The following is a 22,255-nucleotide window of genomic DNA, read 5'->3' as shown; positions in this document are numbered from 1 at the left end:
ACAACTTAATAATTGTACCTAAGCTGCCTCTGAAAATATTTTCACTTGAATTTTATTAGTCTTGAATATATTACTTTCGAAAAAGAATTTTTATGGTTCTTACTAAATAAAGAATGAACCTGGGAGAAGGAAATTAAAAGCAAGTGCTTTGTATCTTCAATTCCAAAACAAATTCAATATAAAAAAAGAGTGTAATTATATTTTCATGATTTTCACACCAGAATGGAGGAAAAAAAAAAAAGCCCATCTGTGTAAACCTTTTGAAACCAGCTTCCTGTGCCATAGCTTGTACTTTTTCAGATTAGAGAGGAACACTATATTCCTCAGATGGGATAAGGAGAATATTACTATTCAATGACTGTGATAAGCAAAGAAAACACTAGGCTGAAAGTCAGGTGCCCCTCTGCCCTGCAGCAGTGGCAGTGCTGGCATCTCGATGTCAGTGCTGTAGAAGGAAGCGGGTATTTGCAGGCTCCCTGTGAGCCTTGTTGCCGCAAGGGCAGGGTGCGCCTACGACCAGGTCAGACCACAGCTTTGGGGCACACCTATTTGCTTCAGAGGCTCTGTGGAACATTGTAAAGTTCACCTTGCATCCGTACGCTGTGTTGTAGTTCCCCTTGCTGGTGAAAGCCTTTGATTTTTCATTAGAGGTTTGACCCTGGGTTCATTTGAAGGGGGAACTTGATTTCCTTGCACATCCAGAAAACAAACCACCACCACCAAAATCCCAACAAACCACAGAAAAGCACAAGCCTCTGTCAGCAATAATTCATCAGGTGTGACGGGGTCAGTGTTCCTCAGTTTGGGCTTGCATTTGTCAGGCTTGGGGGCAGCATGAGAGGGAAGTGCTGTCTATAAAGAGCTAGCAGGGATGTACCAGATAAAATACCTGTGTAAGAAGGCTCATCTGAAGAAATGAAGGGCAGAAAGATCAGGACATGCTGAAACACTTCCTGTAAGATTTGTGCCTCTGGTGAAAGGTAAAAGATAAAACATCCCGCTAATGCTAAAGCATATCCTTGCTAAGCCTACACAATGACTTTCTTGGCAGCCCTGATGGGAGGCATTTTCCTGGGGCCAGAGAAAATGGGCGTTTTGGGTGTGCACAGGACATGGGGATTTGTCAGGGCTGAGACGTGGAAACAGGTACAGAGGGCAAGTCATGGAGCTTCTAATCCAGGGAAGCATCTCAGACAGGAGCCTCTGTCTTTGGGCATCTGTGTGAAGGGCTCACAGGTATTGGCAGTAACGGGGTTCCCTCAGAAGCCATCAAAGAGCTGTTCAAGAGTTGGGCTCTTCTACAAAAGAGGAGTTTCTTTATAGGATGGATGAGTGGTCCAGGTTATAAGAGGAATGATGACAGGTTTTCAGTACCTGCTGCTGCCAAGGTTAGTTATGCCTATTGTGCACTAAAATACTGCCATTTGAGTTTTTCGTGTGAACATTATCAGCGTGAGTTGAGGATGGTTTTAATTGCCGTGGTTTGCATAAGGCCTTCAAGGTTGTGATTCAGGACTTCAGGAGGTCTTCTCCAAAACCTTACTGAGAACAAAGTGCTCAATTCTTTTCCTGTAGTGAGTGGCATGGTTTAGGGGGGGGGTGGGTCGGTGAGATTTCAGTGTTCTCAGCAATGGGAGAGTCCCATGTGGCATTTTGCAATGTGGGTTTAAAATCTCTAACTTGCCAGCTGTTTCCCTTTTTTTTTTTTTTAACTTCCCCAGAACTTTTAAAACCTAGTTCTAATTTTTCTCTGAACCAAAGTGATGTTTAAAGAACAAAGTCCATTAGAGATGTCGTCACAACAAAGAGAAAGAGTTTTAGAAGATGTGAGTCAGCTTAGGAGGTCTGAAATGGGAGGTTGCCTTTCTCAGGGGAAAATGGTCATTCTGAATAAGAAGGTAAGGTGTTCTCAAGTGATAGATTAAGAAAGTCTTCAAAAGGTTTAAACAAGTATAGCACCTCTGCATTTCCCAATCAAGGGTGGGGAAATGTTTTATTATAGCATAGCAGTGTAGCGAGTTAATAAAAAGTAAACTTTGTGTAATTTTCTTTGCAAATATTTGGATACTATTGAGAATGTTTACAGTCCCTAAGCTTTTTACTGTTTTCCTTTTACCATACTCTCTCTCTTCCCTTTTTATTGCTTCTGCTTTTTGAAAGTTATGTTTTCCCCTCTCTTAGAGGTGTCTGCTACAGAGGACTCTTCTCATACACCAACTTAACGCCTCATGTGGGCTAAGGGTCACATGGAGCAGGGCAGCAAAAGACTTTCAGTGCAGATGCCTGAAGCTGGTCCTCCCATACCCCTGCTGGAGCTGACAGATGGGTCTGCTGGGGATGGAGCTGGATTCTTACAAGGAGAAGGAACCATGGGAATGTGTGTAGGTTCACATCTGAGATCAGGGTTGTACAGAGGTGTTCCCATTAGCAATTAGGTTGCTGTTTGTTTTGGAAACATCGGTATTGTGGGTTTGTTTGGTTTTTTTGCTTGCGAATCACTTGCATTTAAAGAGTTAAGGTAAACCTGAGCTCACTGAAGTTGCCTTAAGGTGGGTGTAAACCATAGTAGATTTATGTCCATAATGGACGTGCTGTATCAGTTTGTGATAGAATTATGCAAAAACATAACAAAAACACCTTAAGAATGGGTGTTGTTCATACTGATTTGAACAACATATGTCCAAATGGGAAGCGAGGTGTTGCTCCTAACTTGCGATATAAGAATACTTGAAATAACTATTTCTGGGATTTCAGTATTATCTGTTGAATTCATATCTACCCTTGTCATCTGACAGGCTACTAAAACAAGATTCTGCTCAAAATGATAGAAGTGACAGTCATACAATGCATTTCATTCCTGCTGAGCCCTGTTATGTAGTTAGTTTGGGGAGATTGGGATCTTGCTTCAGTCATTCAAAGTCCTTTGGAAAGGATTTGCAGAATTTGTAATTGTGCCCATAAATCCCCCACTCTCCCCACAAGTATGGTAAAATTTCTGTTGCAACCCTACTGTTCTGTGTTGGGGAAACAGCATTTCTATCTTTTTTTTCCGCTTGTTCCCTCTTTTTCAAACCCCAGAGGTTGCGTTGTGCTTGCGGTGAATTCCCTCTGCCACTGCCACAGTCCGTGCTTTCCTTTCTCTGCAACATTGTTATGTAGAATTGCTTCTGTGCTCTGTCAGCGTTTGACCCTTTGCATCTGGCAGTGAATAGAAGAAATCATATATACGGAGACCCAAACTCTGCCCTTAGCTATGCTGGTGAAAGCCTGTGGCATTATACAATTGGCTTGGAAAGACTTAAGAAATCCCATGAGATCTGCTCCACTGAAAGTCACTCTGTAAATGTTAGACAGGGCTCTTGTTTTTGCGCTAGTACATTTTATTTTAAAACCGTACCTGAACTGCAGTCGATGATACTGTTTCATAACACTGAAACAGAGGGACAGATTTGGAGTATGAGATGTGCTGTGCTGTCAGTGGAGTTTGCTACTAAAACTGTCTTAGCTAGGCACCGTAGCAGTGTCTGTGCTGCGAGACAGACGTGCTCTGTGGGCTTCTGGTTTCTGGCAGCGTTCAAACCACATGTCGTCATGCGACCATCCTCCTTCATGGCCTGATCTCTTTTGGAAAGGAACCAGGCCCATCTGCTGCCAGGGCTGGGCAGAATCAGAGAATTGTCTAGGTTGGAAAAGACCTTGAAGATCATCCAGTCCAACCATCAACCCAACATTGACAGTTCCCAACTACACCATATCCCTCAGCGCTATGTCGACCCTACTCTTGAACACCTCCAGGGATGGGGACTCCACCACCTCCCTGGGCAGCCGATTCCGATGCCTAACAACCCGTTCTGTAAAGAAATACTTCCTAATATAATAATAAATGCTTCCTAATATAATAATAAGTAATAAAATGCCCGGGACTCTGGGCAGCAGAGGCACCCAGAGTCCTGGGCCCATCTTGGTGGACGCTGGCCCAGGTGGCAGAGGATGTTGTCCTTCCTGGGCTGAGAAAACTGGGTATAGGTCTGATGCATTCCTGGCACCATCTAATACAGAACAAGCACAGGGCTGAGGAACGTAAAGGGAAGGTGCTTGTACCCCCTTGCTCTCGAGGCAGTGGGGTGCAGCTCTGGTGTCTGGCCCGTGGTGGTGTAGCTGAGTGCCCTGCCATCCATGACTCTGAAACACAGTATATGTGGAGATGTGTGTTGCTGTATGGAGAGGCCCATATGACCTTTTAGTTTCATGTTTAGTGCAGAACCATAGGAAATGGTTCAGCCTATAGACAGATACTGTACTGAGCACAGCATCTTTGACTTATACCCATCTCTGCCAGTGTGGACGATACTTCATACAGCTGGTCCACAAATAACTGAAGAGCTTGAATAGCTGTATAGTTCTTCTTTACAAAAGTGTTGCAATGATAGACCTGAGCAGATTGCAGTTACAGTCAAGCCCTGCCCTGAGCCATTTACCTTTCTTCTTGGTTTCTGAGTGTTGTGATCCTACTGAGACAAGAAAGCAAATTATGAGAGGTGAGGAAATGAAGCAGAAGATATGATGAGATGTATTATTCATACCTCCAGCACTGTCGTTAGACATTTCTACCTACTTCTGTTTTTTAGAAAATTTTCAACAAGAAGAGTTTTGTGTATTTTTTTCCAGACTGAATGGAAATTTTGCCATTGCTTAATGTAGAAAGGGAGTCAGAAATATCAAAATTACATGTGAATTATTTATGTGTCCGATTTGCTGTTGTGAGTGGAGGAGCAAGGATTTTAAAAGCTGTTAATTACTATGAATTTTATTGTACTGACTATGGTTGTAGCTGCAGGCCACATAGGCTCTGGAGGGTAACCTAGTGCTCTGCAGTCTAAGGGCACTTCTGGGAGGGAGGAGGGAATGTGCCAAAATGCTCACTGCTGAGCAGTGAGGTTACATCTAGATGTTTTGTCATGTTACTGGAGAGGAGTGGTGTTTTTCCTTCAAGGCCTGAAGATGAACAGCTTTATTTATGTTTCTTCTGGTATGTCCAGAACGGAAAAAAGAATAGAACAAAAGTTACGATGTTGTAGTACAGCATCTTCACATTTTTTATTCTGTGCTTCCTATATTCAGGGGATTTCCTAGCAAGAATAGAAACATCTGCAATAACAACTCCTATTTATGTTAATCTTTTGCAATCAGCATGCAGTCTGAAACAATTACAATGAATGCACCCTCTGCTCCAAACACTCACAACTTGAATTTATTTCAGGCTTCTTTGCTCAGAAGTCTGAGAACATAATCCCTCATTCTGCTCTGCTTCATCTCCTTTGCATGAGTTTATCTAACAGTACCTTTTGTGAGCTTCATTAACAATGGTCATGCCATAATAAATTACATAAATTGAGAATTTTTAATTAAATTTAAGTTAACAACAAAAAAATCAAAGCATAATAAATTTAATTAGGTGGCATTCTCCAGTAAGAAATTTGCACACAAGGTGTGTAATGAAGTAGGGCGGGGTAAAATCTATAATCTGGAGTTTTTTAGCCTTTATAGCTTTACTAATTTTATCTGCAAAAATATTTTTTCTTTCTTTCTTTCATAATATTTTTAAAAAGTCATGTGTCAAACATACCTTGTTGTGCAAAGGATTATGCAACCTTAGCAGAAAAATAGTGGTTACTGACAAAGACATGACTATGTTTGACCCTATGAAGACACATCTTTGAGTCTTTCCTCCTCTTTTTCTTTCAGAGCTGCTCGCCCAAGTCAGGGTCGTTTTCTCCAGCTTTACAGTGGCCCTTCAGCTCCATTCATTTTTTTGGTGCTGAACAGAATTGGAGGGTATTTTCAGTTGAACTGGCCAATGTACATGGTATAAAGAGCACATTCAGAGCTGAATCTCCATGCAGGTGCTATTTTCATTTAGCTGGGCTGCTTGCCCAGGCATGTGGGAAGGAAAGGTAAGATCAGCCCTGGCCCACGTGTTCAGTGCCATGAAGCGGCTCCTCAGGTGTCTTCTGCAGCTATCAGCACCTGCCTTTGCTTTCTCTTTCCAGAACTTGCATCCAGAAATACTAAGATGGCTACGCGATCCCCTGCCTCCTAACCTCTTACACGGCTCGGCCAGGCTGCTTTCATTTGGGCAATGTTCCCATCTAAGGAATTTGGTCCGAAAAGGAGAGCTTTTGTTTTCCTTTATGTCCAGGATATGCAGTTTCATGACAGTGAATGGTGCTCTGATTTTCGATGGTGAGACCGTGAAGGGATTGAACAAAAACCAGTGGGAGAGGATACAGAAAGGGAATCTTTAAAATTATGAATACTGGTTTGTGTTTTTCCCAGACATCTCTGTAGAGTCACAGAGAGCAGTGCAAAGGGAGTATGCTGGTACATTACATTCACTGTTTTGCTTTGGTGATGCATAGAGTGAGAATAATGTTTTGTAATTGTCTTTCACAAGTGCAAATGGCTGTGTACTGAAGGCCATGAAAAATAATTACTGGTATTTATTATCTCTGCAAAGCATCTTTTCCTTTTGATATTTTAATTTAGGGCTGATTTAGAGCAGCAAGATTGATGTCAGCAACATCCATTTACAGTTTGGGGTGGGTTTCTGGTTTCTGGGGTCTGCTCCCATTATTCTTATGTACCATCAAACTCTGAAACCAGGGAATAAGACTTTTGGACATTCTGTGAAAAAACAGCACCAGGTCATTTATTTGTGTGTACATACAGTTGGGGTTGCAGGGTGAGAAAAAGATGTGTGATGAAGGACGTAAGGGAAAGACAGAGATGCTGGGTCAGATTGTGACAATACTGCCTGTGGTGACATTGACAGTGCTGGGTCTCTGTCCCCTCCTAGACAGCTGTCCCCTCATCTTACATCACTGTGGGGGTAGCTCAGTATTATGGGAAACAGAAAAAAAATGGTCTGTTGCATTTTAATACTAGCTCTGCCAGTAATTCTTGTGTTTTCTGTAAGATAGATGTAATATTTAACCAGGTGATGTCTGTTGTGAAGATGAAATGGCAACTTATCTGAGATATATATATATAAAACTCCTAAAATTCACCAGAAAGGTCACAAACCTGTGAGCAAGTGGATCTCTTACAGTTTTCCCACTCACAGGCTGCAGTTAAGTGTCCAACAGAAGACATTATAAAGCATTTCAGTATATCCAGATATCCTATCTGTCTCTGTCCCTGCCTTTTTACATCAAAAGAAAAGCAGCTGTAATTCTAGAGAAGGTAGGAGGGCATAAAGTTTATATAGCAGAAACACATCTATTTTACAGAAAGTGCCCCACCTAAGTTTTAGGAACAATTGCCAGATAGCACTCCTAGACTTGTGGAGTATTGCACAGAAATCATTGCCTTTGCAAAATCTGAGATAACTTGTGGCATGCATGGTAATCTGGTGGTAAAGAAGAAAAGGGACACACAGGTCTAGAGAGTAAAACCGAGGTGAAAGGAAAGAGTTCATGGGAACACTAGGGAGGAAGACTAATGCACAGAAAAAGAGTGGGGAAATTAGTCAAGCAAAGAATTAAAATTAAAATACAAAGTGTTGACTGAGAAAAGCAGCTCACTAGTAGTCACTTGCTAGGATGAGAACATAGTACGTTCAAGAAGAGACTCAAGCAGACCTTCCTGTGAAGGTTTGGGATCTCCCATGTGAAGGACCTTGGAGGGAGTGGGAAGAACTCTCCCTCTTACAGTGATACAAATTAGATGGCTGAGGCAGAGAATTTCTTTAATTATAACTGGAAAAGAAGATATTAGAATTAAGGTCTTGATGACAGGAGCGTGTCAAATTAATGCATTATGTATTTTTGGAATTATACAATGTGTCATAAGCCAATTTTGTTCCGGGGGAAATATGACATCTTCTCCCTTGTGAGTGAGGTTTCCAAAGGGCTGAAAAGCAAGGAAAATGTGAAGCAAAGAGAGAAGTTGTCAAATTGAGAAAGCATTGACTGTGCTATTTAAATTGTATAAATCAGTGGTGGTGTATCCTACCTCTCAAACCCTTCTGATAGCTCTGTGTGTTTAGGCTGCTATATCTGTTTTCCATTTTCGGTCTGTTTCGGGGCAGTAGATTTTACCTTGACCTGTAAAGCCAGTCATATCCTTTTACACAGCAGTGACTTCTCAGAGAGCAGCGACATAAATCTGCACTGTTGCCATGAGGTACATGCTGTGCCTCACAGCAGATCTGGTTTTTAACTCACAAGAATGTGTGCAAGAGGATTTTGCTGGGCTGCTGAAAATATTTGAGCTGCAGTTTTACGTACTGAATTCTTGTTTCTTCTGCTTCCAGATATGAATAATTTAGAAAGGAAATAGAATAGAATAGAATTCTATTCTATGAAATTCTATTCTGTGAAATGTGGAGTTAACATCTGAAATCTGAAATGATCTTCCTTTTCAGAAAAATACTGTTTCTGACATTCCTGTTGAGGAAGAGGAGCTATCCTTTCTAAGACATTCGGTATAGGTATGAAAATGTTCAAAGAGCTGACAATTAATAATTATTATTCACTGCTGCTCTTTGCTTCTTGTATAGAGAACATATTTTTGGAGTAGAATTAAATCCAAGTCTCTCCAGGGGCTATTGGTATTTTGCTAATGCTAAATTAAAGCGTGCCATGTGCTGCGCGCTAGGGGTGGTCAGTAGTGGCTTGACAGAATTTAATTGTGTGTGTGGCAGGGGTGCTCCGGGTCACTGCGTGGTAGGTGTGATACAGCCACAATCTGGTGGAAAAGCAATCTTTCACAGCCCCTCGTGTTTTCGTGAACAGGAAGGAGACATCCCCAAGCTGCTTTTCATCGTGCACGCAGGTGAGGTGGTCCAGCTCCTGGAGTGGGTATCCTGGACAGCCAGTTTCTGTTTCTTCTAGTCATCACCTATCCCTTTGCCTTTTCTGATCCCAGGATGTAAATACTTAAAATGAGAGATACTTAGAAGCCATGAAACGGAGATGGAAGCTGAGCTACATTAAAAAATCAGTAAGTGAAGAGGCAGGTCCAGATTGGAGAAGGGAAGTAGTCTTTATAGCCTTCAAAATTATTTCCTTATTAATCTATTGAAACATAGATTTGAAAGTATCAATACAAAAATTTAGAAGTATTCCCTCTTTGGGACATGCTGGTATATGTTGGAAGTCCTTAAATGGCATATCCTCCTGTACTGCCCCATTTTGAGCACTCATCCTCTTAATTTATCTTTCGTATTATTTTTCTTTATGAGGTCCTCACCTTTCTCAGCTGTACACTTTGAACATGTTCATTGGCACAATCAGTGCACAGTATGTTGCAGCATGTCTGGGCTAAAATAAAGTGTCAGTAGGAAGAGAACCACTGAAATTAAACCCGTGAATCTTGTACCTAAGCCAACAAGAGTCATGGGGTGGAGAAGTTTCCCGAAGGCCCTATTCCCAGGATCTCCTTCTTCCTGCTCTCTTTTCCGTATCTCACTGAGGACTAAGCTAGCTCAGGCAGCCTATGCACTGACTGTGGGTAGGGTTCCCAGGAGAATGGGAACTGTGATCTCTGTAGCATGTAGTAACTAAAGGGGTAATTCGTGGGATGCAACGCTCAGTAAGGTATAGGTGCAGGTAAAGGTTTGGGGGAAAAAGTGTCCCTGATGTGTCCTGCACCCACAGTGGTCCTCAGTGAAGGGTATGCTGCCTCAGGGCAGGGAACGAACAGGAGTTGCTGTTGCAACTCGGTGCAGGTGCTGCGACTGCTTAGGTGGTGGCAGAGCAGAAGAGTTTGTCAGGAGAGCGAAACATCTGAAAATACATTGGGCTAGCATGTTTGGGAGTTACTATGTGGAATGGTGGCATTCTGATAATTTATTTAGTAATTTGTGATGGCAGTAGCTGAATATTGAACAGCTTAAATCTAAGCAACTGGCATTTCATGCTTTGGTGAAGAGTGGGTGCGTGAAGTAGTAGGGGTAGATTGTGAATAGGAGTGAAACCAATATGTGCAGCTTTCTCTGAATCTGCCCACCTCTTTCTTTGTGTAATACTAAGCAGCTGGGGCTGTGCTATCTCAGCTTATGATCACTAATCAGGCTGTAGATCTCTGGGGACATGTTTTGCTTTCAGTAGCTTTGGTAGAAATCTAAACCTATTACCTAGATTATTTGCATTTAGACCAGCAAAACTGCAAACAGAATTTGAGCCTTTTTTGTCAGTGTGGTTGGTGGGAAGTACTCTCATTTTATGAGAGACTGCTATCTTTGTTTAGTCAAAGAAGAAACCGCTTGAATACAAAATGAGAGAGCATTTGCACTATTGTCTTTCTCTTTCCTTCTGTAAGGAAAATTGTACTAACCTTAGTACCCGTATAACTAAAAGAGTTCACTATAAATTAATTAAAATTACTTAGCTTATTTTAAAAGTACATTTTCCTAATCTGTAATATTTATGCCAACCTATAAGAGCATAGGACACAAGACTTGACCAAGTTAGTTAGAGGTGTATGCTCCTGTAATTGAATTCCTTCAGCTGTTTCAAACATTTTTCAGGGAGACTTTCTCCCCCTTGAATTCCGTGGAGTTTTTCTCTAAGTAGCCCCCTGGATTTCCTAATGATTTTTAATGCTAGGCTAGGTAGGTATGTTTATGAGTTGCCATCCTAGACTGCTTTCTCCAGAGGTGTAATTTAGAGATTGGTGTTTCATTCATTACTGTCCTTACCTTGGTCAGAATCTATGATTCCATCTGTTGTTCAGCTTGCAGACTGATGACTCATTCCTTTGCCTCACCAGATAGCTGCACATGATCTTGTCCCATTCTTAGATGAGCTTTGGAAGCAAGCTAACAAGAAATGTTCACAGCATTCAGGGTAAATCACAATTCCACAGAGAAATTTATTTAAAAAAAAAAAAGAGAAGGGTTACTGTAACTAAACCTTTTTTTTTTTTAATCATTTATGTGTTTTATTTTGCCTCTGTTGGGCCTCACAGTACATGCAAAGGATGTAAGAAGATACTCTCTGTCCCTTTCTAGCATGCATGAGAAAAGTCAGGGTGTGCAGAAGCAGTGTGGTGCTTCCATTCAGTAACAGGGTGCAGCAAAACCACCAGAGACATCCATCTCCCATACTGTAGAAATCCATGTAAAGAAAGAAATCCCAGTGGGATGTCCACTGTATTTGCAGGAGTTCTCTGTAGAAGAGCAGCTTCCTGCATGCCATGTCCCCACATGACTTAGCAGCATCCCGTAGGTGTGAATGCCTGTCTCTGCAGAGCAGGATATGCCGAAGATGAAAAGATGGGTGGTAGAGGGAGACATGGTGACTAACTCTTTTTTCCTGGAAGTGCACCCTCAGCATGGAGGACAGCATAAATATGTCCCAGATAGGCTCCTCACACTGCATCGTTACTGGGGATTAAGCCATTTTTCCCATGGACCCTGTACTTGGCAGAAAGCTCTGCAGGAAGGAGTAGTGTGCTTCCGGATTTAAACATCTGCAGAAATCAGCACTTGCACAGTAGGTTAATTCTTTGTTATCCACCAGTTTCTTCTGTTCTGTGACACGGGTTTCAGATACTGCATATGTTGATTTTTCTCCTCGTGCCATGTGGTCCTAACACATGGTGAAGGAAGGATGTTCTGACTTGAATTATTTCATCTCCCAGAATCTAAAGGTTTTCCAATGTCACTTTTTTTTTCTTCCTGGTATCTCTTCTGGTACTTTTATTTAATTTTTAAAAAATAGGACATTGAGTTTAGATTGTTAACTTAAAACTGATTGTTCCTGTTCACTACTATACGATATATTAGTGGACTGCAACTGAAAGAACTAGCAGGGTATAATTTTGCCCTTTTTTTTGGGGGGGTGGGGAATTTGCTTATATTAATCTTTCTGCTTTGCTAGGTCTGTGAAGACCACAAGGTTTAATTTCTCTAGGTAATTCAAACTTGTTCATTTTTCAAATTTTTATCTGCTGGCTTTGAATGGTAAGGGGGAATTTGCAGTAAAGACTTGTCTTGGAATTTGAAGAGTACCTTTATGTGCAGGGTAAATAAATAGTCTCTTTCCTTATTTAGGTAAAGGTCTCAGCCAGCGCTTTTGCTGATGGTGTCCTTTTGAACTAACCTGGATTATTGTATTGTGCAGAGTGCAACAACCAAGTGATACCAGGCAATATTTTTGTTATCTGCTTATAAGTGATGCCCTTATGGTAGTCAAAGGCAGCATAAAGAGTTTACACTGGGCGTGCTCAACCTGTCTTCCAAATGCTGTGTTCATACCCCTTCCCTGCTAGCCACCCGGGACCTGTCTTCACCTAGTAAATACTTCTTGTGGTCATTTGGAGAGTCTGCATGACCGTAGTCTGCAAAACCTTTCTTCAGCCTGGTGGCCAAGCTGTGTTTGCACAAGTTAGAAGATGGGTGGCAAGAGTCAGAACTGGGATTTCTCTAAGGTCGGTTTATTAGGTTCCTTCAGAGCACAGGAGAAACAGCCTTCCATCCAACTGCTTGGTTAAGTATCACTTATAAAACGTTCCTTCTCTGTTTTATTTAATAGTCTGGCTGCTGTTGAGCATTTCCAACTGTGAAGTCAGTTGGTTTCTTGTGTACCAGATTCTGTGGAAAAATTTTTGGCCAATGGTGACTGATATGAAAGAGGAGCGTGGACTAATTCTGTTTAACAGCTTGTGCAAAATATATGTAGGAGTGTAAGGAAGAAACTGTCACTACTGAATCTCACAAAAAGTAAATGTAAGAAAAACGTTTAGAATTTAGGGAGGAAGGAGAGAATGGTGTGCACGGATTGAATGTAAAGCATCAGGTCCCCGTTCAAAAAGGGAAGCTGTCCAAATGCTGTTTAGGACATATGGGTAGTTTTCAGAGAGCGTATTCTGTTGTAGCTTGCTAATGATTAACAAGTCTGTAAGTTTTTGGTGCATGTCGTAGTTTTATCACCTGCTATCACAGTTTGCTGACTAAGGCTAGTGAAATTTGTTTCTACTGAGAATGAGTATCCTCATAGGACATGCACAAAGAGGTTGACTGGTTGTATTCTTCCCCATTTGAGAAAGCTAAAAGGTTTGTTACAAACAACTTGTAAAAAAGCAAAGAGAATTTAATTTATAGTGTTATGTGAACAACACAAACTCCTTGTGTCATTTTAGATGAAGCAGACCAAAAAAAGCACTATTGTTTACAAGCAGCAACTAAAGCAAGGCTTTGAAAAAACCATGGATTTGGCTTCTGTCAATATAGCAAAATATTTATTTAAATGAGTGTAATTTCCATTTGGTGTTGTAAGGGAAAGTATTTTTACAATTCATTTGTTCACTTTACCATAGTAAACCATCTTCCTTACTTTATGTAGTCAGGCATGAATACACTGTATTAAGTAGTAGTTACCTGGACATTTGAATTTCTTATGCATGGACCTATGAATTAAAGAATGCAATTTGAAAAACTGGTTTCAGATGAGATTAAAAGATCAAAGTAACTGCTTATTGTATCCTTTACATAGGTACTCTAACTGTAATTTTTTCCTTAATGTACGTACATATATTCCCTCTGTTTTTGTAGCTTTCTGATATTGTGTCCTCTGGAGTTCTTTTCGGTGTTAATTTTTGTGTATCCCATTTTTTTCATGTACCAAATGAAATGAAGATACGACAAGTGAAATAAACAGAGAAATAGGTTAACATGTAGAAAAATAGAAAACTTGTCTAGGAAATAGCTTTTTAAGTGGGTTTAATTTAAATGATCGAATTAATAAGGCTAACCAGAAGAGAATGGACTTTTTTGTTGCGAAGGGTGAAAGACATATTAAGAGAAACTTGTGAAACCTCAGGGGAAAATATACAGACAGCAGCTTTTAAAACAGTCTAGCCTTATGACCAGAAAGAATGAAAAAAAATAAGTTAAAAGAATTAATTGATGGCAGGGAATCAGCCCTTTCCCACCATGAGAAGTGCCATAAGCAGCAGTGAGTAAGCAGTGGTTGCCAGCATTTGGGGGTAATGACTAGGGGCAGGTATGTGATGGGATGCCTTTTTTAAGCTTGGTACCTAAGGAAACTTCTCTTCAGTGTAAAACGGAAGTAGAAATTAAACTTGTTGACTTGAAATGTAAAACCAAATTGTTTAGGGCATTTAAAAGGAATTTGTCTGTTATCAGTGCTATCAGTCCTTGAATTTTAAAGGTATTTTTGTTACTGTGAACTTGAAAATTGAGCTGGTGCTTTTTTTTCAAGGCATGAACTACATGATCCCATGATGTAGTGCCTTTGCTTATGTGTGGAGGTTATCTCCACAGTTGACTACCTCTGTGGCTTTGGAAGAAAGCTGGTCAGCCGTAGTGCTCCCCTTCTCTCTTGCAGATTATCTGGACCTATAGAAGTATGGAGCAGAGCTGGTATGCCTTGCTTCTCCCGGGACTTGCAGCACTTGAGCTTTTCTTCGGAGTCTGGCCTCCTGGGAACCCCTGGAATTGCTAGGTTAAGCAAATAGCCTTATAGAAAGTTTGACTGATACCAGGAGATGAAAACAATTGTGCTGGATCTGCTGAAAGATAGCAAGAGAGAGCAACAGAGAATCCCTGAGTGAATGCAATCACAAGATACCAAGCAGACCCAGGGGCTCTCAGTTTGTCAAGCTGGGGACCAGGGAACAACCTTGGTGGCTTGTTCCTGTGGAGTTCTTTTCCTTTGGCATACATCACACCCCTTTACAGAGATTATCTAAGACAGGATTGTAAAGGAAGAATGGAAAAACATATTTCCTATTACAATCCATTTGGCTGACTTCTTAAAATGAATTTAAAAAGGTGGAATTTTAAAAGCTTGTTCTACCAACAGCTCAGTTCAGCTTCTGAAATCATTGGGACAGTTTACAAGACACTTAAGTAGGGACAGAGTTCAGTGGGTTTGTTTTGGTTTGGTTTTAAGCCTTCTAACCACACTTTACAGGATTTTGTTCTGTAATTTGGGTGCAGAAAACAGAATGAAAATTTGCCTTTGTTTTCTGACCAGCTTGAATATCATTTTGGTGCTCAAAAGCATTTTAAAAAGGCTTAAACGTTTTTTTTCCCTCCCTTTTTTTTTAAGGGCAGTGTTCTTTTTGTATGTTCCGTTTGTATGAAAGTAGGCACCCAAATTAGTGTTTGATGCATTAAAATCAGTTAATTCACTTAATTGGTTCATTAGGTACTTATGAATTTATTTGCCAAAGTTTGGCCATGTGTGACTTGCTGTCATTTAAAAATCTTCTCCTTTCAGGAGTTTCCAAATAAGTTTATGCATATTTATTGGGGATATTGTCATGCTGTCAATTCAGTAATTCAATTTGTTGACTTCAGTTACATAAATGAATAAATATTTGCAGTTTTAGTACTTTGCTTTTAGATGTTAGTATAAGTTAAAAGAGTACTATTTTGATTTACAGTGTAATGTCACAGAGCAATACAATAATTGTGTATCCTCAATGTTTGCTAATATAGCTATTTCTCAGGAAGCACTGTTGTTGTGGAAACCAGCATAATTTTAATTAATGTTTTACACTATGTGCCTTACAATTAGTATTTTAAAAATAGAACATCTGTAATTGAACTTGTTTACCCACCTCAGTCATAGTGGGAACTGTACTCAATGGTAAGGTGTTTCATAAACTCTAAACATCTACAGCCAAATTCTGAGTTTGGGATATGTGTTTATAACTCCCTGTTGCAAATGAAGCACCCCATGAAGTGCATCTCTTCTTTACAGACAGCATAGATTGTACAACCATGGTAACACAAACAGGAAATAAAAATGTGCTTCAGTAGAACTTAAATGTTGTACTGCAAGGCCTAGAATTATCTCTGTCTTAAGTTACACTGCTTTCAAGTATTTTTTCTTGAATTGTAGTTCTTTCAGATGTTTTGTTTAACCTGCTTGGAAGTAAATCACAGAATGGCTGAGGCTGGAAGGCACCTCTGGAGATCTCTTAATCCAACCCCCTGCTCAAAGCAGAGTCACCTGAAGCAGGTTGCTCAGGGCCTTGTCGCACTGATTTTTGAGTATCTTCAAGGGTGGAGATACCACAGCCTCTCTGGGTAACCCATTCCAGGTTTGACCACCCACAGTGGGGGGGGGGGGGGGGGAATAATTATTATTTTCTTATATTCAGATGGAATTCCCTGTATTTCAATTTGTACCCATTGCCTCTTGTCCTTTTGCTGGGCACCACTGAGAAGAGTCTCGCTGTCTTCATTATCCTTCCCATCAGTTATTTGTACACACCGATGATACCCCCTGCGCCATCTCCAGGCTGAACAGTCCCATCTCTCTCAAGCCTTTCTTCATAGGTCAGATCTTCCAGTTCCTTAATCACCTTTGTGGCTCTTCACTGGACTTGTTTCAGTCCATGTTTCTCGTGTGCCAGGAAGCCCAGAACTGGACCCAGCTCTGTAAATGTGTGTGACCAGTGCTGAGCAGAGGGGGAGGATCACCTCCCTTAACATGCTGGCGATGCTCTTTCTAATGCATCCCATGATGCGGTTATCTACCCTTGCTTCAAGGGCACATATCTGGCTTATGTTCAACTTGGTGTCTGCCAGGGCTTATAGGTCCTGTTCTCTGCAAGGCTGTTTTCCAGTTGGTCAACCCCCAGCATGTACTGGTGCATGGAGTTATCCATACCCAAGTGCAGGACTTGGAACTTACCTTTGTTGAATTTCATGAGGTTCCTGTCAGTCCATTTCTCCAGCCTGTCCAGGTCCCTCTGGATGGCAGTCCACCTACCTGGTGTATCAACTGCTCCTCTCGGTTTTGTATCATCAGCCAACTTGCTGAGGCTTCTATCCCATTGTCTAGATCATGCATGAAAATGTAAAGTTATACTGGCCCCAGTACCGACCCCTGCAGTGCTCCACTAGTGACTGGCCTCCAGCTGGACTTTGTGCTGCTGTCCACAGCCTTCTGAGACGAGCAGTTCAGCCAGTCTATCCACCTCACCATTTACTTATTCAGTCTGTACTTCTTTGGTCTTGGCAATGAGGATGTTATGAAAGACAGCATCAAAAGCTTTGCTGAAGTCAAGATAAGTAACATCCACTTCTCTCTCCTCTCAGTGAGATGAGCCAGGCATCTCATTGCAGAAAGCTATCAGGTTGGTCAGATGTGATGTCTGCTTTCATAAATCCATGCTGACTACTTCCAGTCACCTTATTTTACTCCATATATTAAGGAAATTGTTCCCAGATTTATTTGCTCATCACTTCCCAGGATTGGAGGTGTTGCTGACCTGCCTGTAGTTTACTGGATCTTCCTTCTTGAAAATAGGACTTTTGCTTTCTTACAGTCCTCAAGAACATCCTCTGATCCCCATGAGCTTTCAAAGATAGTTGAGAGTAGCCTCCTGTTAACATCAGCCACCTCCCTCCGTATCTGTGGATGCATCCTCTCAGGACCCACAGGTTTGTGTATGTCCAGTTGTTTTAAATTTCCCTGAACTGGAACCTCCTCTGCTGACGGCAAGTCTTCATTGCTCAAGACTTTCTCACTGGTTGCAGAGGCCTGGGATTTCTGAGAACAGAATATTGAAGGAAGAAATACCTTTAAATTGACTGCCTTTTTTCTGGTAGTAGTCTGTCGCTCTGGCTATCAGAGATGCACTTAATGTGCTTTAAATGCGAACCAGTTCTTTGCAGAATGTGTGTATTAAATAAATTTAAGGTCTGTTGATAGACCTATATTTAAAGCTAAACTATTAATGTCTTTCCATAATTACACTGAAAAAGAAAAATTTTAGTGCGCAAAGGAGTATGAATTTACCAGAAATGTGGGAGTTTCTTCTGTGTGCTTCTCTTCTGTGTTGGCCTGGCTGAGTGCTGGCTGCACAGAGATATGTAACGGGAGTGACTACAGGCAGTGCAGGGATTTCAGAGACATTTTTCATGTGTCAGAACAACAAGGTGGCTTAGTCTGCAGTCACGTTCACGTTGCCATTGAGAGCTGTCGTATGTGCCTGAGCAAGGTTGTTTTAAGCTTGTATGACTGTCACAGTCTCAGTCTACAAGCGTTTTTGTGCAGTCATCAAATGGGGAAAAGGATGGAAGAAAAAAAAGGTGACGATGCTGTTTCCAACTCAGCAGGAACCTGACAGCTCCTGAGCTCAACAGGACTAGGATGCTGAGAGCTGCTGCCTCCCAGGATAGAGGCATGGCCATCTGCAGGAGGCAGGACTCTGGCTCCTGGCTTCTTCTGAGCTCCGAGCCCAACAGCAGCTTGGGAATCCCACTGCTTATGGGGGTGCAAAGCACAAATCATCCCTTTCCTGCTGAGCATGTGCCACCAGTGGGGAGCATAGGTTAGTCAGACCTGCTCTCCAAAGAGAAATTGGACCTCCCCACTCAGTGGAGTCAGAGCTGAGGAGCCACCCATCATCTACTCTTCCAGCACAGCTCTGCCAGCTTTAAGTTAATAACTTTTAAAAAGCCTTTCAGTGTCTTAGGGTTCCTTAAACAGCCAGCATTTCTCAAGGGGTTGCACGGCAGTGAGGACTTAGCCTAGCATTACACGAAGGTCTGACAGGTCATTACCCATCCTGCACACAAGTGAGGACAGCTCTGGGTGGGAACCGTGGCACTGCCTCAAAACTAGTGGGAGACTGCAGATGGTACAGTAATTATTCCCAAGAGTAGCTTTGCCATCTTTTGGGCTGCTTTCTGCTGGCACTCTTACACAAAAAAGGTCATTTATTTTCCTTGGCGTATCTTCTGTTGTTAACGCATCTTGATAAGTGAGGGTTGCAATGAGTGTCTCTTGTTCATGGTAGACCATGCATAACATACCCCGTATTAGATGTCTCATCTTACAAGCACACTGTATGATGTCACCACAACCATTTGAGCTTCTGCTTCAGATCATTACTAAGATCCTGAGTGCAGGCCCAGCCAAGCAACATCCAGTGGGACCACTTTGTTCACCTGTTTGTAAGGGCCTGCACTGAAGAAGCACCTTCTCTTCATTTTGAATAGAGCTGACTGAAAGCTCCAGGTGAGAGAACTGTAGAAGAAAAAATACTGTCTTTTTAGTAAGACAGAAAAATGTCAATGTTATTTAAATTTTGTATTTTGATTGAAATTTTTCGTATTATATAATGTTTTATGTAAGTTGTTTTCTCTCAGAGATTTTAAAAAGTTTAAGTTTTTTAAAAGTAGTATTTCATAAAAATTACTTTCATAAAATTCAATAAAGAAACATGTGTGTTCCAATAACATTTAAAAATCCATTAAAGTGTCAGTAACACCTTTGATACAAACGCTATGAAGAATGCAGCAGAAATAAGAAATGACTTAACTGAAAGAATGCCACTATAAAGGGAAAGATGTGAAATTATTTTCTTCTCTTTTTCTCTTCATCCACCATCAAGTTTTAAGCCATTTGCCCATTTTAATGAGTAAGGGTAGAATGTAGCATTTTTCCTGGGGAATATTCTAATAACTTTAAATAATTATTAGCAGGTTATAAATAGGCTATTTTTTCTCTCATCTTACTACTAACATTGATTCCAACAGAAGGCTAGTATTTATTTCATTATAAATAAATTATTGCCATATTAAGGCAGCTGTTAAAATCACTGATAGAGAACTAATCACTCATTCTTAACAAGGTTTTTTGTGCAACTGTAAAAGTAACTTCATAATATGAAGTGATGTCTGGTGGGTTAATATTGTGGATGAAGTTGTAAGACACCTCCAGGGCTGATGGTTGACTTTCCTGCTTCTCCCTGTTTGCAAAGGTGTTTGCATCTGCCAAAGTACATTTCAGTGTTGCAACTTCAAAGAATTTTAGAATGGCTGTTTGCAAGATGACAGGGTTTTTTTGGTGAAAAGAGAAAGGAGAAGTTGTATATCCCAGTGAAAAGGAAACCAGGTGAAGTGACCTATTATAACAGCTTTCTGGGACTCATTGAGTCTCGTGGCCTGAGTAGCCACGTGCTTGACATAGTGCAGTCATGCCGCATGTGCTCTCCGCATCCTCTGTGGTGGCTGTGAAAGTCCAGAGACTACCTCGATTTATCTCTTCACACTCAGTGCAGGCCGGAGGCTGAGATCTGCGGCAACCCTGTTGATGAGAGCACATGTTCACAGTGGTGACAGTATGGGGTGACTATCAATGCCATGGCTATGAGCGTCTCCCTTCTGTGCTCTTGGGAAATGCTTTTGAGCACAGTGCACTCTGAGAGCTCTGGTAGTGCTGTAACACATGGCTATTGCCATGTGACCTGGCTGCTTTCAAATTCAGCTCATCTGTCATGGGCCAGCTTGAAAATCGGTTGACAACACAGTGTTGACTGAGGTTTAATACCTCAGGCTGGCAAAGGTTTGCAAGGTCTGAAATGCGGGTTTGCAAGGATGGGCTCCTCTTTGCAGCTGGAGATGGAAAATCTGATAATTTTGGGAAGCATCCTTTTGGGATGCAGGCAAACTTTCCCTGGACCAGAACATGAGTGGCACTGTGGTAGTTTAGTCCATTTTATTGTGTGTGAGCTGCTCTGTTAATTTCACTGTCTGGTAAGGGAGGGCAGGGTGGAACTGGAGGGTACCGTTGGCTGACTAAAAGCAAGAAGGGAAGGAGTCACGAGTGCAGGAGGTGCTCAGATATGAACCAGCGCACGGAGATGGGACGAGCATTGCCGCAGCACTGTGGCACTGCATCTATGGCAACTAAGGGAAGGAGAATGAGCAGTGTAATGTTTCCTGTGATGGGGAGCATAAAGAAGAGATTTGAAAATGCTGCTCTCAAGTGATATGGTTTGCTTTACTATTTGTTTTGCAGTTTTTCATAGTGTGTAGACTGGGACTTGATAATGGTGTTGCATAGCCCGTTTGGACTTCTTCGGGTGTCCTGGACTGTTGACTTGTATTCAGGTGTTGGATTTGGATGCATAAGAAGTAAAGGTGCCTTTAAAGTTAATTGATTCTTAAAAAGAGGGAGAGGAGGAGGACAATTAGCAGGATGCTTTTCATTACTCTCTCTCTCAGTGAAAATGTGTAGTAGATACAAGGTAAAACTATACCACTGTATGGGTTATTTACCGTATCAGAGCATCTCTTTCTGCCACATTAGTCAATGGGAAGCTGATGCTGCTGGTGGTGAGCCAATTCATGGCCTGTTATGTAGCTCCTGGAAAGATTATATAATTTATAGAACTTGCTAATGTTTGGCAGTTTCACTGGGCTCCAGGTTGTAAGGCGTTCACCCATTTACTTGTGAGCCAGGGTGGTCTCTCATGTGAAAGTCCCATGTCTGACTTCCTCCCTTCACAGTGAGAGCACAGACATGACAGCAGTTTCTGGTTCTCATTCTTCTTTCCTCTTCCTGCTATTCCACAGGCTTTTCTGACAGCCTTGAACATTCCTGTAGGTATCACTGCTCTTCTACTCTCTGCCTATTTGTCCTTGAATTAGTAGTCCTGCCAGTGAGACAAAGGCTTTCTTTGTAGCTGGGCCATTTCTATAAAGACTCCTTAAATCCTAATGTTCGTATCTGACTGAGGAAGAAAAGCGGGTGAGTGGCTTTGAATTCATACATTTTTATTTGGAGGGAAAAAAGAAAAAATAAAAAGGATCAAGCAAGTGAAAAAAAAAACCAACAGGTAAAAATAAGTCTCAATTTCAGAAGAATTCCCATTTGTTATTTTTCTGACATTTTATTTCATTGCTTCTCCATTTCTTTTTTTGGAAGGAGTTGTTTCAGGAGAGAAAACAGTAGTCTCATTTTACCTACTATCACCCAGGCTGTTTTGGGGCAGTGTATGGATGCAAGTGACACGTGCTCACAGGCAAAGCCACCATTGTAGTTACGTTCAACACACCTCACGGAGAGTAGCTGCTGTTCCAGAAACAGGAGGAGAAGGAGAGCGTACATGTGCCACGTGCTGGGGACAGATTCCCTTTGCTCTGACATGACTTTTATACATCTTGTTAGAAATGAGTGGGTTGGTGACCAGGCAGGGATTGCAGGGGACACGGCAGGGCTTGGCATACCAAAGAAAACCCAAGGCCACATGGGCTCTTGTAACTGAGTGAGAAAATTCAGATTTATGGCTCTCCTGGAATCAGACTGAAGTGAGACTGGTAGTAAACAACTTCTGTGCTAATAGCAGGGTGTCTTAGTGCGCAGGTGGTTTGGAACAGAAGTGAGTGCCTTTAAGCATTGTTTTATGGTGTTGTGCATTCCAGACTGAAAAATGGCCACAAGCTTTATTGCTTTAATATTAACACTTTTTCATTACT

The 22,255-nt window shown here is 41.4% G+C and overlaps 1 protein-coding gene across 4 annotated transcripts in view; it reads left to right on the top strand.

Annotated features, from left to right (window-relative positions):
• Positions 1–22,255, top strand: part of LRRC3B (leucine rich repeat containing 3B) — a 47,122-nt gene that overhangs the window by 9,251 nt on the left and 15,616 nt on the right. The window contains exon 1 of one of the 4 annotated variants that reach the window (XM_074860968.1): positions 6,223–6,243. The exons of the other annotated variants lie outside the window; for them this stretch is intronic. The gene's annotated coding sequence lies outside the window, so the exon portion shown is untranslated. Of the gene's footprint in view, positions 1–6,222; positions 6,244–22,255 lie in introns of those variants that run through there. 4 annotated transcript variants of the gene reach the window in all.

This window comes from Strix uralensis, chromosome 1 (assembly GCF_047716275.1).
Source record: "Strix uralensis isolate ZFMK-TIS-50842 chromosome 1, bStrUra1, whole genome shotgun sequence".
NCBI lineage: Eukaryota > Metazoa > Chordata > Aves > Strigiformes > Strigidae > Strix > Strix uralensis.
Note: the sequence above shows the minus strand (reverse complement) of the source record. Positions and strands in the feature narration are given on the sequence as shown.